The sequence below is a fragment of the Balaenoptera borealis genome (genome assembly GCF_965194805.1).
Source record: "Balaenoptera borealis genome assembly, chromosome: 18".
NCBI lineage: Eukaryota > Metazoa > Chordata > Mammalia > Artiodactyla > Balaenopteridae > Balaenoptera > Balaenoptera borealis.
The window spans coordinates 72024710-72034639 of record NC_138877.1 but is presented as its reverse complement, the minus strand read 5'-3'; the positions used below and the strand labels follow the sequence as shown (position 1 = coordinate 72034639).

Below are 9930 nucleotides of genomic sequence, written 5' to 3'. Positions count from 1 at the left end.
CTATTTTTCTTTTTTTCTTTTTTTTTTTTATTTTAATATTTTTATTAGTCATATATGCACATATAGAGTCAACTATTCTACAACATTAAGACAAATAGCAGTCCCCGGGCCTATTTTTCATTCTTATAAACCCCACTGTGATAAACATCCAGTAGGTATATCCTGATCCTACTATACTATTATGTCATAAGAACATGAATTTTAGATGACAGAAAAAAGCCCATGAATCGCACATGATTGTTGTAGTTTTGCTGCTCACTGAGAAAATAGCCAGAAAATATTAGAGAGGCTGGCACATAAAAGAAACTCAATAAGCATTTGCTAAATGAATAAATTAACCCTTAAAATATTTTGACATTAAAATAGCATCTACATATATTTGCAAAACATGACCTTTATTTTCCCTGTGTTCTCTTTTTTTAAGTTAATTTATTTAAACAACTTTATTGGTATACAGAGAACTTCACATATTCAATGTGTACAATTTGATGAGTTTGGACATATACAAATACCCATGCCACCATCACCTGTGTTCTTTTTTGTCTTCACCCTCATGTGAAGAGTCTTTTGTTGTTGTTGCTACTGTTTTTGTTTTCAATAATAATTCACTGATGTTTTGCCATGAAAACCTATCATTACTGGCAAGAGAAGGATGCGTTTGTATTACAGAAGGTCCATTCAGAATTCTGAGAACCGAGTTTCTTCTTGTAAACACAAAAGCCTCAAGGAACCACGGTGTGTGAGGACCTGCCTGCAGCATCACATAACAGAGTCAAGAATAATGGTCACCTTTGTGGTGAGGAGAAAAGGGTAGATTAGCAAAGAGGAAGAAAGACTTAGGAAGTGGTCAACAGCCATATGCCCATCTAACTCACCACCTCCGTGATGTGACTTGATGGGAAAATAAACTCTGATCTGCTTCTGGCAATAATAAATGTGTGTGTGTGTGTGTGTGTGTGTGTGTGTGTGTGTGTGTGAGAGTGTGAACTGTCTTCATGCCTTTCCAGATGTATCAGGGACCCACAACATGCTTATGCCCATCCTGTAACACCACACCTAGAACAATGGCTAGAACATAGTAGGAACTCAATAAACATCTGTTGAATGATGGAATATATAGTACTGTTTATTTTATCTGAATGCAGTGTTATGTGGATATCTGGATTTTGCACATTGCAATGATTCTAGAGTCCTACAGTGAGCTGAGGGTCATGGGTGTCAAGCACTGGCTTACCATCTTTAGGGGCAGTGTTTCTAGACTCTTATTTATGTCATCTCTCAGACCCTGCCCTGCTCCAGGTTCCTAGACAGTAAACTCAGCCTGCTGCCTTTGTGTTACAACCCTCTTGACCAAGATCAATGATCTGAGACAAAGTAATCCGCCGCAAGTCTTCCAACCCAGCTGGCGCCAAATAAAAAATAAATTAAAAAATAATAATATAATATCATAGTCCAATCACTGTCATGCTATTATATAGTCTTAATTATTATTAATTGCCAATGGTATGCAATAGTGATATTTCATTGTAAGATCCAATTTGGTCCTGATGTTTCTTGTTTATTTTATTGCTATTTATTAATATTCGGGTTCCATAATTAATATTATGGTTAAATAAATCCAAGCATAATTGCTGAACTATTAACACCTGATAATAATTAAATTAGTCAGGTTGAATAAGGGATCATGGTAAAAGCACCCTTCAGCTAAAATGAATGTTTCTAAACCATAAACCCTAATCGTCTATGGTCAATTCTTTTCAGTTTTAGCCCATTTATCTTCCTCTAAAATTAATCTCCATCAATATTCTCCTGTGGGAATTTTCACTGACCTTGGCATGTTCTTTTCACTCACCAAAGATTGACCCGTCATGACCTCAGATGAAAAATATTGTTGATTTTACAAGTTATGAAAATTGCAGGCTTTCATTTCCTGGGCAGGATCTCCTCTTAGTCAAACATGCAGAAACTAATGGTTGCCAACAATTTCCTGGCTATATTGTCATAAGAATTGTGCACACACTAAAAAAGACTTAGTAAATTAACAGGTATTTCTTTTTTTCCAGTATGGTTAACTCTAAATTATTATTTGAAAAAAGTATTTTAAGTTCTTTACCATTTTAGCCCAAGATAAATTAATTTATTTTGATTTTAAAATTTCTAAAGTCACATTACCAAGAAAAATTATTTATTTTACACACCTCAGTGTATTTGATAATTTTGATTTTCCTTAATATCACGCAAGGAAATAAAATTCAATGTTTACTTGGTTGGTTTGTCAAATTTTTGCATACTTAATAAAAATCCTCCATCAAATGCTAAAATTTTATTTAATGAAAGTATTTGGCAAAAATTGCATTCAATATCATCTATTTCTGGCCATTAGAGCATTGGTATATGCTTGGCATATCTTTTTTTAAATTTCAATACAATTAAATGCCATTTATGCCTGTTATGCCTAGTAATTACTAATTAATAAGAATAATTATGAGAATAAAATTTAGTTTAATTAAAAGTAATGATTAGTTTAAAAGCATTTGCAAAATTCTATAGGCAAAGTAAAACTTTATATGACTACTTAAAGAAGCAAAAATGGTGTTAATTCCTTCCTTCTCCCACAGAATGTCATAGTGAAGGAAATATCACTGAATTTTTGCAGGAGAAAAGTTTCTGGTCTGGTAATACACTGATTGTAGCGCTGTAGTTTTCCAAGATTCACACATGTTACTACAAACCTACAACCCTGGGTTGTAGGCCTAGGGGGGAATGATTCTATTGCTGAGTACTCATGTTTTGCCTTTATTTTATTTCCCCTTCTATTTGCTGAGCTACTCCTCCACAATCATAGTTAGTGTTCCTTCTTTCTCATTTTTTCATTTTCTCATGTATTTTCATGTTCATATATATGATTTTCTCTTCATCTACTTCTAGGGAACGTTGCAATATCGCAATATTCAGTAATAAAATAGTATCAGCCACATGAAATGAATTATTACAAAACATATAATTGATTTGTTTTACTTACTTAAAAGCTAAAGTCAAACAAGAAAGAAAGAAAGAAAGAAAAAGAAAGAGGGAGGGAGGGAGGAAGGAAGGGAGAAAAAAGAAAGAGAAAGGGAAAGAAAGGAAGAGAGAGAGAGAGACAGGAAAGGAGGAAAGAAAGAAAGGAGGGAGGGAAAGAAGAAGAATTGGAAACAAAAAAGAGAGAAAGAAAAGACCAGCCCCCTAGTCCTCGGAGGGGAGCTCCGAGCTGGGCTCGCCTTCAAGGGCAATCAGGCAGCTGAGGACTCCGCCTCAGGCCTCACTTCCTCTTGCCCTGAGCCTGGAGATGAGCCAGAGGTGAGCATAGGGTCTTCTCGGGTTGTCTCTGAGCCTGGATTCTGCACTCGCTATGCAGGTGGCTTCCTCAGTTGCCCGGATACAGGTGTTTTTTGGTTTTGTCCCCCTCCGCCTCCTCCACCGCACCGCATGCGGGATCTTATTTCCCCAGTCAGGGATCAAACCTGTGTCCCCTGCATTGGAAGCACGGAGTCTTAACAACTGGACTACCAGGGAAGTCCCCAGTTACAGGTGTTTTGAAGGCCTTCCTTTCCCAAAGATGCTCTCTGCCAGCTTTTCCTCCCAGACTTGGTGCTTTATTGCTTCCTTCACCTGAAATCTTCACCTTAGGCAGCAATGGGTTGTTCCTTTACCTTACAACAGTTTTGGGGAATGTCTGCTGCATTTCTGCTCTGGTTGATTTCCAAATTCTGCAAAAAAAATGGCAAGCTCCTTGTGTCAGGGCCTAGGTAGCACCCAGACAGGTTAGAACATGAGGGAAACATATTCTTTGAGAGGAAGGTCTGGGCTGTTCCCCGAGACCCAGGAATCCAGGTTCCACAGAGGAAACGTGGGCTGCTGTCTTCCAGACAACTGCTGAGCCCAGTTAGAGGGGGAACAAGCCCAGGTAAAAATATCACAGAGCTTTTCTACCATCTTTGAGTTGTCTTTTTCTTGATGCACTGTTTTCCTGGGTTCCTGTATAGCTTTGACTGTTTTCCAAACAAGTTGATTCTGATAAGTTTTTGCTTGATTTTTCAAAATTCTTGTAGAAGGATGGACCTTTGGAACTACAGCTACACCATTTTCACTGATGTCACGCTTGCTATTCATTATCAGTTGCAAGATTACTGAGAAATTAATAATGTTGAGTAGATATACCATCACCTATGTAAATATGTACGTATGTGTGTGTGTATATTTATAAAGGTGATGGCATATCTACTCAACATTATATATTTGACATTGTTTTAGGGTATGTAGTTCATGATAATGAAACAGTCTGAGATATTGGAGGAATATTTGAAATTATGGAACTACCGTTACCAGGGAATTTATGGTAGAAAAACTTCCTTTTTAAAGTCACATTTTAGTCCATTTGTTCTTTAAAATGTCAGTAATTTATTTTGCCTTTAAATTCTTAGCTTCAAAATGTAAAGCATGCTGATGTCACGGTATTTAATGTGTGATTGAATTTCAATTTCTCATTGCAGTTTCATAGCAGCCATTTTCAGTATTACTTCCTCTTCCTTCTTAGTGGCAAATAGCAGCAGACTTTTATTGGGGCATAATTTGAAAAATCCATTAATCCTATTATCAAACATCGAAAACAGTTTCTTCCATAGTTCGGCAAAATAATGTAAAGAAGTACTGTGGTTGCCTTTGAATTGTGTGACTTGTGAAAATCTGAGAATTAAGTAATGCATTCTGAACAAGCTCATTTTAGTAGTAATAACTATTCATTTATAAAAAGTGGTGGAAAAAGCCTGTGTAACTCATTTACACCATAAGTAAACTTTCAATAAAGATCTAGTTTATACAAAATGTTTTAAGATAAACTCAAAAGTAGTTTTCTGTATAAATCATCTCAGTGGTTTACTTATCCATCTTATCATTTTAAACTTTTACTGATACATCTCTGCTTTCCATAAGTAAAGCAGTACCTGGTTTTAAGAAGCGACATTAAAAATGTATTTGGTCTTTCATGTCTTTCATACATACTTTGAAAGCCTTCTTTCAATCATACCTCATTCAGAATTATGTTCCAAAAGACAACACTCTAAGAATAAACATCAAATTGAGTCTTTTTAATAATATAAGAAATTATGATAGTCTATTTAAATTCCATTATTGGAGCTTTTCCAAAAATATGCCATAAAAAATATGACAGTTAAAAGTAATGGTAATTTAAATGCTGGTCCATCAAAAAAAGCATATAGTATTTATATTGGTGGTATGATATCAAAATATTTCATTATGCATAGAGTATATGTGTAAACACTGGCCCATAGTAAATGTCAACAAATGCTTCTAAAAGAATGAACCAATAAATGAAAAATGAATGAATAAGTAACTCAATAAGTAAAGGAAATGTATATTATAATCCTCATCAAATTACCTTATTTTTATAAAGAAAATCTATTCTTTTTTTGTGCCCTTCCTCTTTTCCAAACATTAGTTTTGATGACATTTTGTAGATTAGAAATTCTTTGACATTGATTAGATACTATATATATCATATATACATTTTACTTCTCAAATTATCAATTATATATATATAATTGATAATTTGAGAAGTAAAATAATCTCCCCCAAATAAAATATGAAATATATAAGAAAACAAGTTTCTTCTCTATGACCACTCTGTATCCAGATAAAAGAAAGAAACTATTTATGGAACAGCTATTTTGTGCTAATATTTCAGCTGCCTTTAATGTCTCCTTTTAATGTAAAACTTGCAACAATTTAAAATAGGAATTACTGCCCTCATTTTATCATTTTATGAGCCTGTATATGTTAAAGGAATGTCCCAGTGTCATTGAGTTAGTGATTAACTGAGATCTAAATGTTTCCCATTTCATTAAGATGGACAACACAGTCTTAAAGATAAAGCCCATATTCTTTCCACTTCAACAAGATAGATGTCACACATGAGCAGGTAACACAAGTTAAAGGAATTCCTGGTTTAGGGATAAAAGAAATAAATGAGGATATAACAGGTCGAAGTTCAATTTAACTTACGAAGACGGACTTGATAAATGGCTAGTTTACACTGGGTCTTCTATTCTGGATTTAATATACATCACAAAATATGATGCCATTGAAACTTATTAGGACTAAAATTAAGGAAAACAAATACTGAGATACTATTTAAATGTGTAAATTAACTTGTTAGCCAGTATACAGTGAAGTATGTAAAATAGGAGAAGAGAGAGAAAAAAAGTTCGCCCAGGTGTTTGTCAATCAAAAGGAAGAATTCACCACTGTGTGAACAGAACCAAAGTTTACATTCAGTTGTCTAGAATTTTTCTTCTAAAACTCCTTTTTGCATTGCTTTCAGCTTTTGACTATATTATGCTGCTGTGTTTAACAAGGAGTTCTTTCATTCGCTCGTAGCATAATATGTATGTTTAGTATTTGCTTTGCAAAGAACTATAGGCACCACCCAGCGCTGGATGGGTGCTCTTGCCCTGGAGAGAGGTCTCTCCTGCAGCATCTCTGACCGGCAGTACCAACTCTGCTTGCACATCATGAGTTGGCTCTATCACTAAACACCTAATATTGATTTAGATGAACTCATTTTTCTATCATTTCTACCCTTTGCCTATTGATTTTACATATTAAAGAAATGCAGCAATCCCTAAAACAATTCTTTGGATTATTTAAAGATAGCTATGCAAACCTTCTCTTTTCCTTCGCATTCTCTATATGCATCTCACCATCTCCACTTGCTTCAAATATTTCTTCATGATTCTGGGTCTCCTCCCCCAGCTTTATTCTAGAAAATTGTCACGTGAACACAAGTCTCTGCTAAAATTTCATGAAGAAAACTAAGAAAAAGGCGGAAGAGTCTTTGAACTCAAGGTTTTGAGAATCTTCAACATTTGCCCCTCGGATGTACTTTTCCTCACCACATTATTAAATTAGTAATCCCCATGCACAGCGTACTACCTTCAGTTCTTCAAATCACCTCATTTACTCTCTTCTTAACACTCTTATTATCTCAAATAATCTTGTGTTTTTCTTCATTAATTCTCGGTTTTCTCCCTGGCCCCCTTTGGAACGCAATCTCTGAGAGGAAGTGATTTGATTTCTTTCACTTCTGTGTATTTGGCACCAATAAGCCTTCCTGAAACATATTTGGCACTAAATACGTATTTACTAATTTAATCAGCCTACTCAAAGTATAAGATATCACACACTAACATAATACAAAAGTTTATGGATTAGGTGTTGCAAAGCAAACAGAAAGTTGCAGTTACTTACAGTTTCAGAGCAAGGAAGGACAGGTCTGAGTTGCACTACCATTCATGAACGCAGGGCCAGTTTCTATGCAGATGGCCTTAATCTGCAGCAGTGGAGAGGACAATCTGCTGAAGCAAAGGAAATAGGATTGAGTTTGCTGCTTAAAATAGGGTGAAATATTTAAGTGTAGCTTTTGTGAAGAAAGTAATAGTAAGATAATCAAGGTAGGTCTAACAGAGAGCTGAACAAGCCTGAGAGCTTAGCTGAACTTGAATAGCAAGATTTGTTAGTGATCACGCTTTCATTCATTTAGTCCACATTCATCAAACATCTCCTTTATTAGCTGTCCTGACCAATTTCTTGTTTCTTTTTCAGAGGTTTAAATCTATATGCAAACGGTTCATCTTATTTGCCAGGCAGCCACTCAAAGACTAAGGGTATTAGAAGACTTTGTGCATAAATATGTAGCAGATGCTACCTCATTTCTTTGGAAAAGGTTTTGAAAAGATGAATGATTACTAAATAATTTTATACACTGTATTTTTATAAGTATATAAAATTTTAGTGAGTTTATTCTCTAAAATACTTTAGAGACTCAAAAATAGAAACCCTTGTTATGATAATTTAGCTTTATGGTTCTTTCTTTGAACATATATGTATCTGTTTGAAGGCTCCCATAAAACAAATTTTATCAGTATTCTGCCATGTAATGTATATTCACTACTTTGTAACACTTAAGTAAAGGGAAGTTTGCTCATTCCTTCCCCCCCTCAACCCGCCAGAGTTACACGCTTTAGGAAATGGAGAAAAAAAGAAAAAAAAAGTGTATATATTGCTTAATATGTCTGATAACAGTAGGAATTTGGAAAAGCATTTTGGTAGGAGAAATTGACAAAATGGCGATTATAATTTGGAGAGAAGAGATGACAGGCAGGAAGGCTGAAAAGTATTTCAGAGCAGACTGAAAGAAAAAAAAAATAAAAAAGAAAGAAAAGAAAGCAAAGTCACCATGGCGGGCGGAGATAACAGTGATACCGACCAGGGTTCTTGGCCTTCCCCAATGAGTAGAAATTGACTAGAGGCCAGACAAGAAATTCAGGCAAGACTTTGTCGGGACCCCTGCTGCAGCAGGGCGGAGCGAGAACAGACAACAGGTTCCCTTGCTCGCTCCCTGAGGAGAGGCGAGCTGGTTCCTTATACGGGGTGAGGGTAGCAGTGTGTCCAGGGGTCGGGTTGGAGGGGTGGCTTAGGTGTTTTGCCCACCCCTTAGGTGGTGTGTGCAGGGGGCATGTGCAATACCCTGCTTTTGCTCCAGGCTCTTCAAAAGTGGCAGTTGGGTTTTTTGGTCCCTTTATATCTTTTGCCCAGAATTTGCCCCAACTGCACATGCATGCAGTTGTTTTCAGTCCAGTACACTTTCTTCATACTTTGTTGCTTGAGGAGAGGTTTGTCCAGGTGCAAGCATTGCAGCAAAGGGTCCAAGTCCCAGGCCTGTCTCAACACCAGTGTGTGGATTAAGTAAAGAGGTCCATTTTATCTCTGAACCCAGATATTCTGATGCTATGTCTTTCCGTGGCACGATTTACTAGCAATTTAACGTTGTGTAACGTTTTCTGCTGCTAATTACTCTGAGCTTGTTTCTGGAGACCTTGGGCTCCTCTGAAAGGGATGCAAGGAGCTGTTTTACCCAATTCGGCCCTATTACCTCTGAGCACTTCTCTCCTCCTCCCCTTGCCCACACGCCTTCCCAGTGCACTGGCCTCCATGATCCTGGTTCATGAGAACATGCCTCCATGGTACTTGCTCTTCCCTCTGCCTGGAATGCTCCCCTGGCTGACTGACTGCCTTCCCCACAGAGAGAGACTGAGAGGAGGAACAGGAGAGAGAGAGGGAAGGGTTACGCACTTACATCGGAAAGGAGGAAAAGTCCAAACAAGGGACCAGCATCAGGGTCACAGCTGTGGGCAGTGACCCACTCTGCCAGGCCCCACCCACCAAGCAGCATTCAGAAGTCCTCCCAGAATGGTCTGGGAACGTCAGCATCTGGAAGCCCCCGTCTCCTATTGGCTGAGCGCCCCTACTGTGATGGAGAAGCCGGACAGAAGCAGAGGACTCACAACTAGTGCTGGAGGTGAGACGCTATCAGCCAAGGTGAGTCTGTCCTTGTGGAAAAGTGTCCCCTGCAGTTACAGCAAAATTCAGAAATACATCAAGGGCCCCCAGAGGCCTCTCTTCTCTTCCTGCACCCATGAGTTATTTGCTCATAGAAGACCACCCTAGTTAAAATCCCCATGCCCGCAACTTCTTGCTCTGTGCTCGTTTCCCCAGGCTGTTTTCCTCTGGAGCATTTGCCACTATTTCATATTTACCAGCCACATATCAGATTTGAGAATTTGGGGGAGAGGTGGTCCTGCATTACATATATGCATTAAAGGATTGCAACTGTCAAGACTTAAAGTCATAAAAAAAAACACAAAAGCCTTCCGCTTTTCATTTTCATGAAGCACCAGCTATTTCAAACAATGTTATTGAGAAACACACTTTTTCTCTAGAGCATTGACCACCTCTGCTTGGCCTCCCTTGATACTTTAATTTATTCATTTAAATTCTGCATCCCTCACTAAAATGTGATTTCTATGAAGACAGATT

General features: G+C 37.3%; 1 long non-coding RNA gene across 1 annotated transcript in view; it reads right to left on the bottom strand.

Moving 5' to 3' along the window:
• Nucleotides 1-9697, bottom strand: part of LOC309616038 — a 49371-nt gene extending 39674 nt beyond the window's left edge. Inside the window, exon 1 of the long non-coding RNA XR_014237225.1 lies at nucleotides 111-9697. This is a non-coding gene — a long non-coding RNA (uncharacterized lncRNA). The remainder of the gene's footprint in view (nucleotides 1-110) is intronic.
• Nucleotides 9698-9930: the final 233 nt, after the last annotated feature.